General features: G+C 40.9%; 1 protein-coding gene across 2 annotated transcripts in view; it reads right to left on the bottom strand.

Moving 5' to 3' along the window:
* Window positions 1-21,135, bottom strand: part of znf536 (zinc finger protein 536) — a 650,381-nt gene that overhangs the window by 567,295 nt on the left and 61,951 nt on the right. For both annotated transcript variants that reach the window (XM_061893538.1, XM_061893539.1), the window contains exon 2: window positions 14,167-14,248. The gene's annotated coding sequence lies outside the window, so the exon portion shown is untranslated. The remainder of the gene's footprint in view (window positions 1-14,166; window positions 14,249-21,135) is intronic.

Genomic DNA, 21,135 nt, shown 5'->3' with positions numbered 1-21,135 from the left:
CAGGCCTACATCCAATTGAACACGTGTGCTACCAACACACCTGCTACCTCTCACAACACAGCTACCTAATAAACATACTTGCTAAAAAACACTAAACAAAACCTTCCAAACAGGTCGGCTATTGAATTGCCTGTTTGCTACCAACTAAGGCTATCTTCCAAGCCAAATATGCCTGCTATCTACAAAATGAACATGCTATCCATCAAAACTCCTAACCTACAGTACCCAAAGAACATAACTGGGAACTATATAAGAAATAACTGCTGCCTATGAAGTCATATTGCTATCTACGAAACATCCCTGCTAGCAATAAAAGCTGGTTGCTACAGAAGACGCGCGCTACATACATAGCATGTTACACGCCAGTGACATAGCATGGCACTCTGCCTTTATTAGGAAGCAACAACAGCCGCCAAGTGCCATCTGTTGGCATGCGGATTTCGTGTAATCTCTCTATACTGATTACAACCACGACGACACAAACCTCTTAAATAATTATCCCGCGATGTAACAAAAAAAAAAAAGCGGCAAATAATTATAATCATTAACTCCCACCAAGTCTGCCACTCCTCCCGCAAATGAAGGCTGTCAGAGAGGGAGATAAAGAGTTTTGTTCTGCCGCGACGCCAATCATGTCTTATTTATACCCGCCGTGCCGAGCGACGCAAACTGAGCACGCCAACGGTCGAGAGGCCGCCCCGCTATAAATTGACCCTCTCCAGATGACGGGCCTTCACGCCACGGCGTCCTGGTGGTTTCCTTTCGAGTGTCTGCTGGATTCCGGAGTGTTCGTCCTTATATGGATGGCGGACCGGAAGTGGGCGGGGTTTGTGGAACAAAAACGCTTACCCTAAAAAGTAACATGATGAAACAAGCGGATGTTACATCCACGACTCGATTATGTCGACTACCCACAATGCTTTGTTTCCTCACTGCAAAAACTGAATGTTAAATCGCGTAATGACATTTTTTTTTCATTTGTCAACGCATCTCAAAAATATAGTTTTTTTTTTTACCTTTACTACTAAAATGTCTCAACTTATTTTCATGCCTGAATGCAATTTTAGAGTGTAAAGGGAAAATGTACTTTTTAGGGACCGAATGTCCCTTTCGGACAGAGGACCCTATTGTATTTCTAAGGTTTTATTTTTATCATACCGCCGCCTCTTTGAGCTGTAATTTGACCCCTTTAAAATGCTTCAAAACTCACCAAATTTAACACACACATCAGGATTGGCGAAAATTGCAATCTAATAAAGAAAAACAAAAAAACACAAAATTGTGCTCTAGCGACCCCTAGGAAAAAACACAGACACAACTGCTTGTAACTTCCGTTAGGAATGTCGTAAAGACATCAAACAAAAACCTCTATGTAGGTCTGACTTAGACCTACATTTCATACAATTACATCCTTCAGCAAAAATCAACGGGAAGTTGGCAAAAACGACTTCAAAACAAAGGTTTCCTAAAAAATATAATTTTTGCCTCTTTGAGCTGTAATTTGACCCCCTTAAAAGGCTTCAAAACTCGCCAAACTTGACACACACATCAGGACTGGTAAAAATTGTGATTTAATAAAAAAAAAAAAAACCCTCAAAATTATGCTCTAGGAATAAAACACTGACAAAACTGCTCTAGGGAAGAAAACACAAACAAAACTGCATGTAACTTCCGGTAGGAATGTTGTAGAGACATGAAACAAAACTCTTTATGTAGGTCTCACTTAGACCTACATTTCATTAATTGACATCCTTCTGCAAAAATCAACAGGAAGTTGGCAATTACCCCTTCAAAACAAAAGTTTTGTAAAAAACAGTCACCTTTTTTCAAACATTATCTCCTCTGAGCGCATTTGTTGTGTCGGCTTCAAACTCGCATAGGAAGGAGATTGAACCTTTTTGATTAAAAGTTGCGAAAATAGTTTTTGTAACTGCTCCGGTATTCATTTTACGAGCCTTCAAAGAACTTCCGCGCTGATGTTGCTGCACTGCTGCCATCTTAAGATGGCCGCTTGAAAGCAGAAAGCACCAGCGTGACCACGCAATGCAGAGAAGGTAGGTAATGTGCGGGTAAAGATATGTTGACTGGGTGAAAGAAGGAAGCACCAGTTTCACTCCAGGATACAGAGAAGGTAGGTAATGTGCAGGTAAAGATATGTTGTCTGGGTGATGGCAGGAAGCACCAGCATGTATTAGTGAAAGAAAGAAGCAACAGTGTGACCCCAGGATGCAGGGAAGGTAGGTAGCGTGCAGGTAAAGTTATGTCGAATGGGTAAAGGCAGGAAACACCAGCAAAAGTCAGTCCCGTCCATCGCTGCTTGCAGCTTGAAATTTTATTTGGAATTTTGTCCACCAATCGCAATCGTTATGTAAGACAAAAACTAATCTAAATCGTAAATAAACGCTGGCAAAAGTAAGCTAACAATGGAAGGCGGATCGGTGCGGCGTCTTCAGTAATGCGGACGCTGTGTCGATCCGTTGTGGTGAAAAAGGAGCTGAGCCGGAAGGCAAAGCTCTCAATTTACCGGTCGATCTACATCCCCATCCTCACCTATGGACCGAAAGGACAAGATCACGGGTACAAGGGGTTGAAATTAGTTTAATCCGCCGGGTGGCGGGGCTCTCCCTTAGAGATAGGGTGAGAAGCTCTGTCATCCGGGAGGAGCTCAAAGTAAAGCTGTTGCTCCTCCACATGGAGAGGAGCCAAATGAGGTGGTTCAGGCATCTGGTCAGGATGCCACCCGAACGTCTTCCTAGAGAGGTGTTTAGGGCACGTCTGGGGAAGACCCAGGACACGTTGGTAAGACTATGTCTCCGAAACGCCCCCGGGAAGAGCTTGACGAAGTAGCTGGGGAAAGGGAAGTCTGGGCTTCCCTGCTTAGGCTGCAGCCCCCGTGCCCCGAAAAAGTGGTGGTTTCTTTTTAGCACTTGAATGCCAATCGAGATCGTTACAAGGTGACCTAAAACAGTTTTCTGCGATGGCCACAGTTTGAACCCAATTATTTCCACCGGCGTTATTTCCTATGGGTGAAATGATTTCCGCCGGCGGCGTAGAACAAATTATGTTCCACTGTTGAGGTTCCACCGGATAAAAAAAACAAAACATTGGGGTTTTCTATTTTTAGCGACTGTTAAATTGATTCCCTTTACAGCCAGGGAGTATTTTCCACGAGCGCGTCTTCTAAAGTTGATTAAACTTCAGCTGTGAGACAACACCCTCGCCGCCATCTTTTCCCCGAATTTGACAAAGACGGCGCTGGTTCTCGTTTTATCAGTTCCGAGGACGTTTTTCCTCAACATTTTAATCTGATCTAAATGCAGCTTGGTGAACAATCCCTCCCTCAGTGTGTGTGTGTGTGTGTGTGTGTGGACGTCAGAGCATGTGTTAGCTCTGCTTCCAATGTGTGGCACATACCTCCGGGGTGACTCATACGTTGAATCCAACTCAAAATGTAACAACAACGCCGTTGTTGTCTTTGTGAAGCTGTGATGTTCCAGAAGCCCCTGAGAACCAGCGTCCTCTGCAGTGGACGTTTGTTTGTGCTTTATGTCTTTCGCCATGCGGCTGGTCCTCGGGAGGTTATAGCCATCTATTGAAGGTGTGCAGGGATTCAAACACGGGCAAACTTGACCGCCGACGCAGAGTTTATCTAGCAGGCGCAAGACATTCAAACAACGTTGAGAACTTGTTGAATTAAGTCCTGACGGCGAGCAACTTCAACATAACGTTGAAACAACCTGCTTTTTGACCACGTTCAATGTTGGTTTGACCATTGAAAATTGGTCATTTCCCAACTAATATTCTACAACACAAATACGACGTTGAAACAACATACTTGTTGAAGACCTTTAACCAATGTTGGGTTTGATGTTGATTGGACGATTGAATTTTGGTCATTTTCCAACTAATATTCTACCACACAAATACGTTGAAACAACATCATTGTTGACGACGTTTAATCAATGTCAGGTTGTGACGTTGGTTTGAACATTGAAATTTGGTCATTTTCCAACTAATATTCTACAACACAAATACGACGTTGAAACGACATACTTGTTGAAGACCTTTAACCAATGTTGGGTCTGATGTTGATTGGACGTTTGAATTTTGGTCATTTTCTAACTAATATTCTACAACAAAAATACGACGTTGAAACAACATACTTGTTGACGACGTTTAATCAATATCAGGTTGTGACGGTTTGACCATTGAAATGTGGTCATTTCCCAACTAATATTCTACAACATAAATACATTGAAACAACATCATTGTTGACGACGTTTAATCAATGTCAGGTTGTGACGTTGGTTTGACCATTGAAATTTGGTCATTTCCCAACTAATATTCTACAACACAAATACGACGTTGAAACAACATACTTGTTGACGACGTTTAACCAATGTTGGGTCTGATGTTGATTGGACGTTTGAATTTTGGTCATTTTCTAACTAATATTCTACAACAAAAATACGACGTTGAAACAACATACTTGTTGACGACGTTTAATCAATATCAGGTTGTGACGGTTTGACCATTGAAATGTGGTCATTTCCCAACTAATATTCTACAACATAAATACATTGAAACAACATCATTGTTGACGACGTTTAATCAATGTCAGGTTGTGACGTTGGTTTGACCATTGAAATTTGGTCATTTTCCAACTAATATTCTACAACACAAATACGACGTTGAAACGACATACTTGTTGAAGACCTTTAACCAATGTTGGGTCTGATGTTGATTGGACGTTTGAATTTTGGTCATTTTCTAACTAATATTCTACAACAAAAATACGACGTTGAAACAACATACTTGTTGACGACGTTTAATCAATATCAGGTTGTGACGGTTTGACCATTGAAATGTGGTCATTTCCCAACTAATATTCTACAACATAAATACATTGAAACAACATCATTGTTGACGACGTTTAATCAATGTCAGGTTGTGACGTTGGTTTGACCATTGAAATTTGGTCATTTCCCAACTAATATTCTACAACACAAATACGACGTTGAAACAACATACTTGTTGACGACGTTTAACCAATGTTGGGTTTGATGTTGATTGGACGATTGAAATTTGGTCATTTTCCAACAAATATTCTACCACACAAATACGTTGAAACAACATCATTGTTGATGACGTTTAATCAATGTCAGGTTGTGACGTTGGTTTGACCGTTGAAATTTGGTCATTTCCCAACTAATATTCTACCAAACAAATACAACGTTGAAACAACATACTTGTTGACGAAGTTTAACCAATGTTGGGTCTGATGTTGAACGGACGATTGAATTTTGGTCATTTCCCAACTAATATTCTACCACACAAATATGTTGAAACAACATCATTGTTGACAACATTTAATCAATGTCAGGTTGTGACGTTGGTTTGACCATTGAAATTTGGTCATTTCCCAACCAATATTCTACAACACAAATATGTTGAAACAACATCATTGTTGACAACATTTAATCAATGTCAGGTTGTGACGTTGGTTTGACCATTGAAATTTGGTCATTTCCCAACCAATATTCTACAACTCATACACAACATTGAAACAACATGCTTGTTGACGACGTTTAACCAATGTTGAGTCTGATGTTGATTGGACGATTGAAATGTGGTCATTTTCCAACTAATATTCTACCACACAAATACGTTGAAACAACATCATTGTTGACGACGTTTAATCAATGTCAGGTTGTGACGTTGGTTTGACCATTGAAATTTGGTCATTTCCCAACAAATATTCTACAACACAAATACAATGTTGAAACAACATACTTGTTGACGACGTTTAATCGATGTCAGGTTGTGACGTTGGTTTGACCATTGAAATGTGGTCATTTCCCAACCAATATTCTACAACACAAATACGTTGAAACAACATACTTTGTGACAACGTTAAATCAGTGTCAGGTTGTAACCTTGATTTGATCATTGAAATTTGGTAATTTCCCAACTAATATTCTACAACACAAATATGTTGAAACAACATCATTGTTGACAACGTTTAATCAATGTCAGGTTGTGACGTTGGTTTGACCATTGAAATGTGGTCATTTCCCAACTAATATTCTACAACCCAAAATACAACGTTGAAACAACATGCTTTTTGACGATGTTTAACCAATGTTGTGCCTGATGTTGGTTTGACCATTGAATGTTTGTCAATTCCTAACCAATATTCTACAACACAAATACGTTGAAACAACATCATTGTTGATGACGTTTAATCAATGTCAGGTTGTGACGTTGGTTTGAACATTGAAATTTGGTCATTTCCCAACTAATATTCTACAACACAAATACGACGTTGAAACAACATACTTGTTGACGACGTTTAACCAATGTTGGGTCTGTTGTTGATTCGACGATTGAATTTTGGTCATTTACCAACTAATATTCTACCACACAAATACGTTGAAACAACATCATTGTTTGATTGATTGATTGATACTTTTATTAGTAGATTGCACAGTACAGTACATATTCCGTACAATTGACCACTAAATGGTAACACCCGAATAAGTTTTTCAACTTGTTTAAGTCGGGGTCCACGTCTGATGTTCATTTGAACATTGAAGTTTGGTCATTTCCCAACCAATATTCTACAACTCATACACAACATTGAAACAACATGCTTTTTGACGACGTTTATCAATGTCAGGTTGAGATGTTGGTCCGACCATTGAATTTTGGTAACTTCCCTACCAATATTCTACCAAACAAATACAATGTTGAAACAACATGCTTTTTGATGACGTTTAATCAATGTCAGGTTGTGACGTTGGTTAGATCATTGAAATTTGGTCGTTTTCCAACCAATATTCTACAACACAAATACGTTGAAACAACATCATTGTTGACGACGTTTAATCAATGTCAGGTTGTGACGTTGGTTTGACCATTGAAATTAGGTCATTTCCCAACCAATATTCTACAACACAAATACGACGTTGAAACAACATACTTGTTGACGACGTTTAACCAATGTTGGGTCTGATGTTGATTGGACGATTGAATTTTGGTCATTTTCCAACAAATATTCTACCACACAAATACGTTGAAACAACATCATTATTGATGACGTTTAATCAATGTCAGGTTGTGACGTTGGTTTGACCATTGAAATTTGGTCATTTCCCAACTAATATTCTACAACACAAATACGACGTTGAAACAACATACTTGTTGACGAAGTTTAACCAATGTTGGGTCTGATGTTGAACGGACGATTGAATTTTGGTCATTTTCCAACTAATATTCTACCACACAAATATGTTGAAACAACATCATTGTTGACAACATTTAATAAAGGTCAGGTTGAGATGTTGGTTTGACCATTGAAATTTGGTCATTTCCCAACTAATATTCTACAACACAAATACGACGTTGAAACAACATACTTGTTGACGACGTTTAACCAATGTTGGGTCTGATGTTGATTCGACGATTGAATTTTGGTAATTTCCCAACTAATATTCTACCACACAAATACGTTGAAACAACATCATTGTTGACGACGTTTAATCAATGTCAGGTTGTGACGTTGGTTTTACCATTGAAATTTGGTCATTTCCCAACTAATATTCTACAACACAAATACAACGTTGAAACAACATACTTGTTGACGACGTTTAACAAATGTTGGGTCTGATCTTGATTGGACGATTGAATTTTGGTCATTTTCCAACTAATATTCTACAACAAAAATACGACGTTGAAACAACATCATTGTTGACGACGTTTAATCGATGTCAGGTTGTGACGTTGGTTTGACCATTGAAATGTGGTCATTTCCCAACTAATATTCTACAACACAAATACGACGTTGAAACAACATACTTGTTGACGACGTTTAACCAATGTTGCGTCGGATGTTTATTCGACCATTGGATTTTGGTCATTTCCCAACCAATATTCTACAAGACAAATACGTTGAAACAACATGCTTTGTGACAACGTTTAATCAATGTTGGGTTGTAACGTTGATTTGATCTTTGGTCATTTCCCAAGCAATATTCTGACACAATTACATTGAAACTAAAGAATTTTTGACGCCGTTTAATCAATGTCAGGTTGTGATGTTGGTTTGACCGTTGACATTTGGTCATTACCCAACCAATATTCTACAACCCAAATACAACATTGAAACAACATACTTGTTGACGACGTTTAATAAATGTCAGGTTGTGACGTTGGTTTGACCGTTGAAATTTGGTCATTTCCCCACTAATATTCTACCACACGAACTTGTTGAAACAACATACTTTGTGACAATGTTAAATCAATGTCAGGTTGTGACCTTGATTTGATTATTGAAATTTGGTCATTTCCCAACCAATATTCTACCACACAAACTTGTTGAAACAACATCATTGTTGACGACATTTAATCAATGTCATGTTGTGACGTTGGTTTGACCATTGAAATGTGGTCATTTCCCAACTGATATTCTACAACACAAATACGACGTTGAAACAACATACTTGTTGACGACGTTTAACCAATGTTGGGTCTGATCTTGATTGGACGATTGAATTTTGGTCATTTCCCAACTAATATTCTACAACAAAAATACGACGTTGAAACAACATACTTGTTGACTACGTTTAATCAATGTCAGGTTGTGACGTTGGTTTGAACATTGAAATTTGGTCATTTCCCAACTAATATTCTACCAAACAAATACAACGTTGAAACAACATACTTGTTGACGAAGTTTAACCAATGTTGGGTCTGATGTTGAACGGACGATTGAATTTTGGTCATTTTCCAACTAATATTCTACCACACAAATATGTTGAAACAACATCATTGTTGACAACATTTAATCAATGTCAGGTTGAGATGTTGGTTTGACCATTGAAATTTGGTCATTTCCCAACTAATATTCTACCACACAAATACGTTGAAACAACATACTTGTTGACGACGTTTAATCAATGTCAGGTTGTGACGTTGGTTTGAACATTGAAATTTGGTCATTTCCCAACTAATATTCTACAACACAAATACGATGTTGAAACAACATACTTGTTGACGACATTTAACCAATGTTGGGTCTGATGTTTATTCGACCATTGGAAATTGGTAATTTCCCAACTAATATTATACCACACAAATACGTTGAAACAACATCATTGTTGACGACGTTTAATCAATGTCAGGTTGTGACGTTGGTTTGACCATTGAAATTTGGTCATTTCCCAACTAATATTCTACAACACAAATACGACGTTGAAACGACATACTTGTTGACAACCTTTAACCAATGTTGGGTCTGATGTTCATTTGACCATTGAAAATTGGTAATTTCCCAACCAATATGCTACAACTCATACACAACATTGAAACAACATGCTTTTTGACGACATTTAATCAATGTCAGGTTGTGATGTTGGTCTGACCATTGAATTTTGGTCATTTCCCTACCAATATTCTACCACACAAATACAATGTTGAAACAACATGCTTTTTGACGACCTTTGATCAATGTCAGGTTGTGATCTAGGTTTGACCGTTGAAATTTGGTCATTTCCCAACTAATATTCTACAACACAAATACGACGTTGAAACAACATACTTGTTGACGACGTTTATTCAATGTTGGGCTCTGATGTTGATTTGACCATTGAAATTTGGTCATTTCCCAACCAATATTCCATCCATCCATTTCTACCGCTTATTCCCTTTCGGGGTCGCGGGGGGCGCTGGCGCCTATCTCAGCTACAATCGGGGGGAAGGCGGGGTACACCCTGGACAAGCCGCCACCTCATCGCAGGGCCACCCAGGGGGTGATCAAGCGTGATGGGTCAAATGCAGAGAATAATGTGTGTGACAATCATTGGTACTTGAACTTTGACTTCAGTAGGCCTTTAAAACAACAAATCGCTTTTGCACCCGTCATCAATCGTCTCTTTGTGGATCACCCTCGACAGTACGCGCTACTTTGTAGTTTGCACACGCTATTTAGCTGATGGCGCTCTTTGCAGATCGACTGTCTTTTGCAGAGGGAGGAAAGCGCTCACAAAAGTGGACAGCTGCTGTGCTCCTTTTATTCATTATTATTATTTATATTTTTAACTCCGGCCGCTCCCCCGCTGCTTCCCAGTGAACGGTTACCACATGAATTTCCCAGCTCGCGGAGAAAAAGGTTCTTATTGATTAGTACTTTACGAGCGATCAATTTTCACAAATTGGCTTCAAACCCTCCTCCCCCATGCCTCGTCTTTCTCTCCACTCATCAGCATGGAGGGTTATTTTTTTTATTCATTTTTAACTTTAGCGTGTGACCCAGAAATACACTGAAATATAATGTTATTACATGCACATACACAGGGGGTTTAATATCGTTTTGAATGCACCACCCAACTAAAAAGTCTAAAAAAAATTAAAGCTGCAAGCAGCGATGGATGGGACCGACTTTTGCTGGTATTTCCTGCCTTTACCCACTCAACATATTTTTACTTTCACATTACCTACCTTCCCTGCATCCTGGGGTCACACTGGTGCTTCTTTCTGTCACCCATACATGCTGGTGCTTCCTACCATCACCCAGAGAACATATCTTTACCTGCATATGACCTACCTTCTCTGTATCCTGGAGTCAAACTGGTGCCTCCTCCTTTCACCCAGTCAACATATCTTTACCCGCACAGTACCTACCTTCTCTGCATTGTGTGGTCACGCTGGTGCTTCCTGCTTTTAAGCGGCCATCTTGAGACGGCAGCAGCGCAGCAGCATCAGCGCAGGGGTTCTTTGAAGGCTCGTAAAATCAAAACCGGAGAAGTTATTAAAACTCTTTTCGCAACTTTTAATCAGAAGGATTCAATCTTTCTCCTGTGCGAGTTTGAAGCCGACACAACAAACGCGCTCAGAGGAGATAATGTTTGAAAAAAGGTGACTGGTTTTTACAAAACTTTTGTTTTGAAGGGGTAATTGCCAACTTCCTGTTGATTTTTGCTGAAGGATGTCAATTATTAAAATGTAGGTCTAAGTGAGACCTACATAGAGGTTTTTGTTTCATGTCTCTACGTCATTCCTAACTGAAGTTACAAGCAGTTCTGTCTGTGTTTTCTTCCTAGGAGCACTTTTGTCTGTGTTTTATTCCTAGGGGGCGCTAGAGCGCAATTTTGAGTTTTGGGGTTTGGTTTATTATTAGATCGCAATTTTTGCCAGTCCTGATGTGTGTGTCCAGTTTGGTGAGTTTTGTAGCTTTTTAAGGGGGTCAAATTACAGCTCAAAGAGGCAAAAATGACATTTTTTAGGAAACTTTTGTTTTGAAGGGGTTTTTGCCAACTTTCTGTTGATTTTTGCTGAAGGAAATCAGTGAATAAAATCCAGGTCTAATTCAGACCTACAAAGAGGTTTTCGTTTCATGTCTCTACGACATTCCTAATGGACGTTACAAGCCGTTTTGTCTGACCTCATCATGTGACCGCTACCACAACACTGCTGAACTTTGACCTGTACCGTCGCCGAATCAGCAAAAAAAAAAAAAAAAACAGCCCTAATGAAGCCTGTTTGGATTGGAGGCGTAAAGTTTTTTTGGGAGACAACTTGAACAGTGCCGTCCTATCACAGTCTAGATAAGACAGCTTTAGAGGTGACTAAAGCTGTCCTATCTAGTATTTGAGCATGTCCTGATGAAGCCAGATAAGATGGGAAGCGAAACGTCTACCAAGACAACCTGAACAGTCCTGTCCTATCAAAGACTAGATAAGACAGCTTTAGAGTCTAACTAAAGCCGTCCTATCTAGTATTTGCACATGTCTTGATTAAGCTTGTTCAGATGAGAGGCGAAACATCTTCCAAAGTCCAGTCCCATCACAGACGAGATGACGCTGCCCTTTTTAGTTTTGCAGCCTGCCAGGCGGGAGGATAAACTGGCTAGCCTACGTCGCTAACAAATGAAACCAAATGTCTTCCAGGACAACCTGAACAGTCCAGTCCTATAAAAGGCTAGAAAGGACAGTTCTAGAGCTGACTATAACCAACCTATTTAGTCTTGAAGCCTACTCAGAAATGAGGTGACATTAGTATGCCCTTGTGAAACCTGCTCGACAAACCTGAACAGTCCAGTCCTATCAAAGACTAGACAGGACAGCACTTAAACTGACTATCTTTGAGCAAGACCTAATGAAGCCTGTTCAGATGAGGAGCGAAACGTCTCCCAGGACAACCTGAACAGTCCTGTCCTATCAAAGACTAGATAAGACAGCTTTAGAGACGACTAAAGCCATCCTATCTAGTATTTGCTTCTTCAAATGAGAGGCAAAACATCAAATCCAGTCCCATCACAGGTGAAATGTCTACCAGGACAACCTAAACAGTCCTGTCCTATCAAAGACTAGAAAGGGATGCTTTGGTGCTGTCCTATCTAGTATTTGAGCGTGTCCTGATAGGGCTTATTCAGATGACAGCCGAATTGTCTACCAGGACAACCTGGACAGTCGCGTCCTATCAACGACTAGATAGGACAATTTACAGCCGACTAGAGCTGTCCTATCTTGTGTTTGAGCATGTCCCGATGAAGCCAATTCAGATGAGAGGCGGAACGTCTATCAGGAAAACCTGAACAGCCCTTTCCTATCAAAGACTAGAAAAGGAAAGCTTTAGAGCCGTCCTATGTAGTATTTGAGCATGTCCTGATAAGGCTTATTCAGATGAATTCAGAATTGTCTACCAGAACAACCTAGACAGTCCCGTCCTATCAACGCTTAGATAGGACAGCTTTACAGCCGAGTAGAACTGTCCTATCTTGTATTTGAGCATGTCCCGATGAAGCCAGTTCAGATGAGAGGTGAAACGTCTACCAGGACAACCTAAACAGTCCTGTCCTATCAAAGACTAGTAAGGAAAGCTTTGGAGCCGTTCAATTTAGTATTTGAGCGTGTCCTGATAAGGCTTATTCGTAGGACAGGCGAAGCGTCTACCAGAACAACCGTGTCCTATCAACGACTAGATAGGACAGCTTTACATCCAACGAGAGCTGTCCTATCTTGTGTTTGAGCATGTCCTGATGAAGCTTGTTTGGATGAGAGGCGGAATATTTATCAAGACACATTGGACAGTCCCGTCCTATCAACGACTAGATAGGACAGCTTTACAGCCGAGTAGAACTGTCCTATCTTGTATTTGAGCATGTCCCGATGAAGCCAGTTCAGATGAGAGGTGAAACGTCTACCAGGACAACCTAAACAGTCCTGTCCTATCAAAGACTAGTAAGGAAAGCTTTGGAGCCGTTCAATCTAGTATTTGAGCGTGTCCTGATAAGGCTTTTTCGTAGGACAGGCGAAGCGTCTACCAGAACAACCGTGTCCTATCAACGACTAGATAGGACAGCTTTACATCCAACGAGAGCTGTCCTATCTTGTGTTTGAGCATGTCCTGATGAAACTTGTTTGGATGAGAGGCGGAATGTTTATCAAGACAACATGGACAGTCCCGTCCTATCAACGACTAGATAGGACAGCTTTACAGCAGAGTAGATCTGTCCTATCTTGTATTTGAGCATGTCCCGATGAAGCCAGTTCAGATGAGAGGTGAAACGTCTACCAGGACAAACTAAACAGTCCTGTCCTATCAAAGACTAGTAAGGAAAGCTTTGGAGCCGTTCAATCTAGTATTTGAGCGTGTCCTGATAAGGCTTTTTCGTAGGACAGGCGAAGCGTCTACCAGAACAACCGTGTCCTATCAACGACTAGATAGGACAGCTTTACATCCAACGAGAGCTGTCCTATCTTGTGTTTGAGCATTTCCCGATGAAGATGAAGCCAATTCAGATGAGAGGCAAAACTTCTACCAGGACAACCTGAACAGTACCGTCTTATCAACGACTAGATAGGACATGCTTTCCATCCGAGTAGAGCTGTCCTATCTTGTGTTTGAGCATGTCCCGATGAAGCTAGTTTTTCATGACAAAAACCTCCCTTTTTCATGCCAAAAAAACCCCAAAAAAACCCGGATGTACCGGATGGACCGGATGTACCGGATGTACCGTCGCAGAGTCAGCAAAAAATAAAGGTGTTCTTGCGTGTGATTTTGTGGCCATCTTGTACAAATACAGAGTTAAGTTAGCACTCGGCTTGTGAGGACGTCGTGTGTGTGTGTGTGTGTGTCACATGACGGACATATTTTCATTTCTGGTACCTGCTGACGGGCGCCGCTGGCACACTCGCCGCCTGGCAGGAAGAACGTCGACAGCGCCGCTGGAGCCGGGTCCAACACGAGGCTGCGAAACAAAAGGAAATGTGAAGCTTGACGAGCTGGAAGGTTCTTTGTTCCAGGCAACAGACAACACAATTGTTCTTTGATTCCTCCTCTTTGCAGCCGTTATTAGACACACCTGTCACCAGAACCACGGCGGGGATCAAAGAGGATCCCACCCAGATCTGGGTCCAAAGTGTGGACTGAGGGACGTTTGGAAAAATCAAGAAAAAAAACATCCCTCCAAAAAAAATTCAAGGAAAAAAAATGCACGAAAATAGTTGAAATATTACGGTTGGGTACCTTTCTCATTGGAACCGATACATTACCAATTTTTGAGATATTGATACCAGTACAGGCTGCGCAAATGTTATATCTTGTTTTCCTACAATGATGTGTTTTGCTCAGCAATAAGGGTTAGAATTGGGGGTTAAATCACCAAAAAATGACTCCCGGGCGCGACCACCGCTGTTGCTCACTGCTCCCCTCACCTCCCAGGGGGTGATCAAGGGTGATGGGCCCAAATACAGAGAATAATTTCGCCACACCTAGTGTGTCTGTGACAATCGTTGCTACTTTAACTTAACTTTGTAGTCAGAAAGTAGTCTTTGCCATTAAGTTGAATGTGCCAATCGTGTCTTTTGTTGAGTCCTACAAAGTGTTTGTACTGTACGTTTTGTACTTATAACACACTGGCTGTTTGATTGTAACGCACATTAAATTGTAAGTGTTGAAATCGCCATTCAAAATCACTAATGCTAACTCATAGCATGTACATGGCATATTCCATGTAAATTAGCATCGAGCTAGCGCATTTTGAAAAGTGGAGCCTGACTATGTTCCTGAGCTCTTTTTATCATCAGGCATGCAAAATTACAAAATACATTTTTTTTGTGTGTGTGAGAATCATTGGTAATTTAACTTTAACTTAACTTTGTAGTCAGAAAGTAGCCTTTGCAATTAAGTTGAATGTGCCAATTTGGTCTTTTGTTGAGTCCTACAAAGTGTTTGTACTGTAAGTTTTGTACTTATTACACACTGGCTGTTTGATTGTAACACACATCTAGGTGGTAGTAGTAGTGTTGAAATCGCCATTTAAAATCACTAATGCTAATCCATAGCATGTATATGGCATATTCCATGTAAATTAGCATCAAGCTAGCTCATTTTTTGAAAAGTGGAGCCTTACTGTGTTTCTGAGCGCTTTTTATCATCAGGCATGCAAAATTACAATTTACATTTTTTTGTGTGTGTGTGTGACAGTCATTGGTACTTTAACTTAACTTTGTAGTCAGAAAGTAGTCTTTGCAATTAAGTTGAATGTGCCAATTGTGTCTTTTGTTGAGTCCTACAAGGTGTTTGTACTGTAATTTTTGTACTTATTACACACTGGCTGTTTGATTGTAACACACATCTAAGTGGTAGTAGTAGTGTTGAAATCGCCATTTAAAATCACTAATGCTAATCCATAGCATGTATATGGTATATTCCATGTAAATTAGCATCAAGCTACCGCATTTTTGAAAAGTGGAGCCTTACTGTGTTTCTGAGCACTTTTGTTTATCGGGCATGCGAAATTAAAATATACTTTTTTTTTCTTTTTTTTTTTTTGCAGGGATGTGTACCGAATCCGGTACTTTTTTGGCAACCAACTAAATTCCGCCGGACCAATTCACGAAAAATCCAACTAAGCCACCTGGTTTGCACGTGACTCAGTCAAACGACTTCTCGGTAATGTTGCAATTTTCAACTCCGACAAAGCAATTGACTAAAAAAATATAAAAATACTCCAACGTAAGTAGAGTAAGGCTTCACTTTTCCAAAAATGTGCTAGCTTGATGATAACAAACATTGGCATTACTGTTGACATGCAACAGATTAGCATCAGCGTTTTTTCATGGCGACACCTCCAAATTTCTTGATGAAAACTACAACTAAGAAGCACGTTACAGTCAAACAGCTTCTGTGTAATAATAGCTATTCCGTACTTACAGTTCTAACACTGTTTAGGGCGCAACCAAAAAAAAACAAAAAACATCTAACGCCTTGGACTTGATGTTACATTAAACAGCAGATATCATAATCAACACATTTTTGAATGTTGCAACAAAACAAAATATTATTACAAAATAATATTTACCAAAACACAAAAATACAGAAAACTTGGTATTTTTGCGTACCGGTATAGATTTCCAGGTATCGGAATTGGTACTGTATCGGTTCAAATGTACTAGCGGCGATCTATTAGACACCGGAAAAAGACCTGCTTTCAGTTGTTCAGGTTATTAGGTTCTGGCTGCGTTGTCATGGTAACATAGCCAAAAAAGGACAGATTTTTGGTCACAAAAATACAAGAAAATAATATTTGTAGTTTTGTTTTTTTTCATTCATAAAAACGTGATAATGTAGCGATTTGTGCAGGTGGATACAAAAAACCCCCAAAAACATTCAATTATAACGTGACAAGTATCGTAATGTAACCCGCTAATCCCGATAGAAATCTAAGTGTTTACACGTTTTAAATGTGGTTTCAATCCAGATTAGGGTAGAGACGACAATAGCGTGACACGTAACAGCCGCATGTTTCTCTCTGCATTGCAGCTAAAAAAAAAACATGCTATAAAATAAAAAAACAACAAAAAAACAAGTTCTGATTTACATTTCGGTTAACGACGCTAACACGCAACGCGTGCGTGTGACTTTGTCGTCTCTTCATTTGCACAAGGAAGTGTGTTGCGTTGCCGCCGCCGCGCCGCGCAAAGATCAGCTGTCAATCAGGTGCTCGCTCTTAAAAGTCGTCTCCCGCTAACGACGCCTTCGCCGCGACAGCGGGGCGACATGAAGGGAGGGAGATGCAGATGGGGTGGGTCTAGCAGGAGGGCCACCCACATCTACACACCACCAGTGTTTCAATGGAGCCACCGCAGGGACATGTACACACACACACACACACACACACACACACACACACACACACACACACACACACACACACACACACACACACACACACACACACTCTTGTTGCCTTAAGTCATAATCTAAATTGGCTCCCAGGGGCCTGCGACTACCTTGTTCACCAAAGGCATTGTGTATGTTTCCTGAGTGCTTTGCAGATGCTACTGTAACCTGAGACACACACACACACACACACATACACACACTCACACACATACACATACACACACTCACACACATACCGGTTATCATTTGGAATGGGGACCAAGTTTTTGATCAGAACTTGTGGGTACCACCGTTTCTACAGGTTATGGAGGCGTAACAAAGATGAAGTAAAAAGGCCACTGCCCAGTTAGCTCATACACGTCTTTAAATCTCTGGATTGATGAAGTAATGTGCAGATCAGACAAACTGGGGACCCTGGGGAAAAAGAGTTAATATGATTAATGGAGACCAAATTTTAATTATTTTGCATAATTCACACAAATTTGTACGTGACTACTGAGGACCATTAAAAAAAACAACAACGTTTTGCTATGCAAATGTCTCACACTCAAACTAACTAAAAATCTGACGGTATGAGGACCTGTTTTTTGGTCCCCATACCGTCAGAAGTCCCCTAAAGGTGTGTAAACAGAGCGATGTCACCATTAAGTCAGCATTGCCGGAACACACACACACACACACACACACACACACACACACACACACACACACACACACACACACACACACACACACACACACTACAGAGAATCGCTCTGCTTTGTGTCTTCTCCATCAGGACCATCATTACAGTGAAAATAGTTTGGTGTTGAAGCAACAAACACCCACCACACAAACAAAGTGAGGGAGGGACTAATAAGGTTGGTGTGGGTTGGCGGGAGGGGGGGATCCGTGGGTGTGGCATGGGGGCACAGGGGGGTTAACACGAGGGAAATAAAAGTGACATCCGACGTTTGATACGTCTAAAAAGTCACCGTGCCAATTCTCGACTGCAGCCTTCCCTTCGCACGCTACCTGTTGTCAACGGCGCCTCTGCTGGTGGAAGGGAAGTGGCGCGCCTCGTTTGCGATTATCGTCCAACTTTCATCCTCAAGCTGCGATTGTTCGTAAAAAAAACGGCAAAGATATGTAAAAAAAGTGTCATTGATGACGGCTGACGTGTTATCTAGTACACGTAGCAGCTAACTGGCTAGCTAACACATATAGCAGCTAACTTGCTAGCTAACACACATACCAGTTAACATGATAACTAACACACGTAGCAGCTAACATGCTAACTGATACATGGCAGCTAAAGTGCTAACTAACACACATAGCAGCTAACTCGCTTACTCGCACACGTAGCAGCTAATGTGCTAACTAGCACACATAGCAGCTAACATGCGAACAACCGCAGCAGCTAATGTGCTAACACACGCAGCACATGTCCTGAAAAGGCTTGTTCAGAGAGGCGAAAATGTCGACCAGAACAACCTGGACAAAACCGTCCTATCAACGACTAGAAAGAACAGCTTTACAGCCAATAGGGCTGTCCTAAATAAGACAGTTTTAGAGTCGACTAAGCCGTCCTATCTCGTACTTGCGCATGTCCTCATAAGGCTTGTTCAGATGAGAGGCGAAACGTCTACCAGAACAACCTGGACAGTCCAATCCTGTCAACGACGAGATAGGACAGCTTTACAGCTGACTAGGGCTGGTCTAAACAAGACAGCTTTAGATCCGTCCTATCCCATATTTGTGCATGTCCTGATGAAGCCTGTTCAGATAAGAGGACAACCTGAAAAAAAATCCAGTCCCATCACATACGAAAAAACGCCGTCCTATCTAGTCCTGCAGCCTGCTCAGGTGGGAGGCTAAACTAGTTAGCCTATGTTGCTAACAAATGACGAAACCAGTTCAGATGAGAACAAAAATGTCTTCCAGGACAACCTGAACAGTCCTGTCCTATCAAAGACTAGATATATCTAGTATTTGAGCATATTCTGAGAAGGCTTGTTCAGATAAGAGGCAAAACATTTACCAGAATAACCTGGACAGCCCCGTACTATCAACGCCTAGATAGGACAGCTTTAGAGTCGACTAGACCTGTCCTAAATAAGACAGCTTTACAGTTGACTAAATCCATCATATCTAGTATTCCCGCATGTCATGATAAGGCATAATCAGATGAGAGGCGAAACGTCTACCAGAACAACCTGGACAGTCCCGTCCTATCAACGACTAGATAGGACAGCTTTACAGCCGACTAGGGCTGGTCTAAATAAGACAGCTTTAGAGTCATCCTAACTAGTATTTGCCTATGTCCTGATGAAGCCTGTTCAAATGAGAAGTGAAACCTCTTCCAGGACAACCCGAAAAAAAAATCCATTCTCATCACAGACGAGATGACGCCGTCCTATCTAGTCCTGAAGCCTGCTCAGGTGGGAGGCTAAACTAGTTAGCCTATGTTGCTAACAAATGACGAAACCAGTTCACATGAGAACAAAAATGTCTTCCAGGACAACCTGAACAGTCCTGTCCTATCATAGACTAGATCTGTCTAGTATTTGAGCATATTCTGAGAAGGCTTGTTCAGATAAGAGTCAAAACCTTTATCAGAATAACCTGGACAGTCCCGTACTATCAACGCCTAGATAGGACAGCTTTAAAGTCGACTAGAGCTGTCCTAAATAAGACAGCTTTACAGTTGACTAAATCCATCATATCTAGTATTTCCGCATGTCATGATAAGGCATAATCAGATGAGAGGCGAAACGTCTACCAGAACAACCGGGACAGTCCCGTCCTATCAACGACTAGATAGGACAGCTTTACAGCCGACTAGGGCTGGTCTAAATAAGACAGCTTTAGAGTCATCCTAACTAGTATTTGCCTATGTCCTGATGAAGCCTGTTCAAATGAGAAGTGAAACCTCTTCCAGGACAACCCGAAAAAAAAATCCATTCTCATCACAGACGAGATGACGCCATCCTATCTAGTCCTGAAGCCTGCTCAGGCGGCAGGATAAACTGGTTAGCACATGTGGCTGGCAAAAAACATCTAGCTTCTGAACAAGAACAACAGTCACCACAGAACCAGAGGGGAAGATAAATATAAGAATAATATTCTCCCATCTGCTCCTTTCTGATCATGGAAATGTATAAGAAACAAAAAAACAATGAAAGTGTCAATTGTACGGGGCTTGTATAAATGCATTTTCATGAAAGGAATACAAATAAATGATGATGATGATGATGAACCAGCAGTACAAGTGCCTCTCCTCAAAAGTCTGGCTTTTAAGTTATTACGGTCGCGCCTCGCCGCCTGGTCACGTGACCGGCACCTGCCTTGGCGTGACTCGAAAGGCAGGCTCGCCTTTATTAGCGAGCGCTTGTGCCGCACACAGCGGGAGGAAACAACGGAGCGAAGGCGGCGGCGTTTAAGCGCTGAAGTAATGAGGCAAGAGCAGTCAAGTGTTGATTCTACAAAAAAGATTGAGGTGGGGGAGAAGTACACACACACTGGTTATAATTTGGAATGGAGATCAAGTTTTTGAACATCACTTGTGGGGACCACCCTTTTTACAGGTTGTGGAGGCATAAAAAAATTTGGTAAAATGACCCCAGCACAGTTAGCTCATACACGTCTTTAAATCTCTGGATTGATGAAGTAATGTGCTGTTCATACTAACTGGGGACCCTGGGAAAATAAGAGTTAATATGGTTCATGGGGACCATATTTAAATAATTTTGGATAATTTACACACATTTGTACGTGACTACTGAGGACCAAATTCAATATGACATGATGCTCAGAATACGGCACTACAGCTTCACCACTTAAATGTTAAAGCAAATCCTGCATTTTCTGTGACTTTACTGAAAACTGTTATTCAGCAGTAATGAAGTTGTCTGCAACTCCGACTACCATATATAGAAGGATGGAAAATTCTGAAAGTGAATCATACTT

Source organism: Nerophis ophidion, linkage group LG02 (assembly GCF_033978795.1).
Source record: "Nerophis ophidion isolate RoL-2023_Sa linkage group LG02, RoL_Noph_v1.0, whole genome shotgun sequence".
Classification (NCBI taxonomy): domain Eukaryota; kingdom Metazoa; phylum Chordata; class Actinopteri; order Syngnathiformes; family Syngnathidae; genus Nerophis; species Nerophis ophidion.
This window is presented reverse-complemented; position numbering and strand designations above follow the sequence as displayed.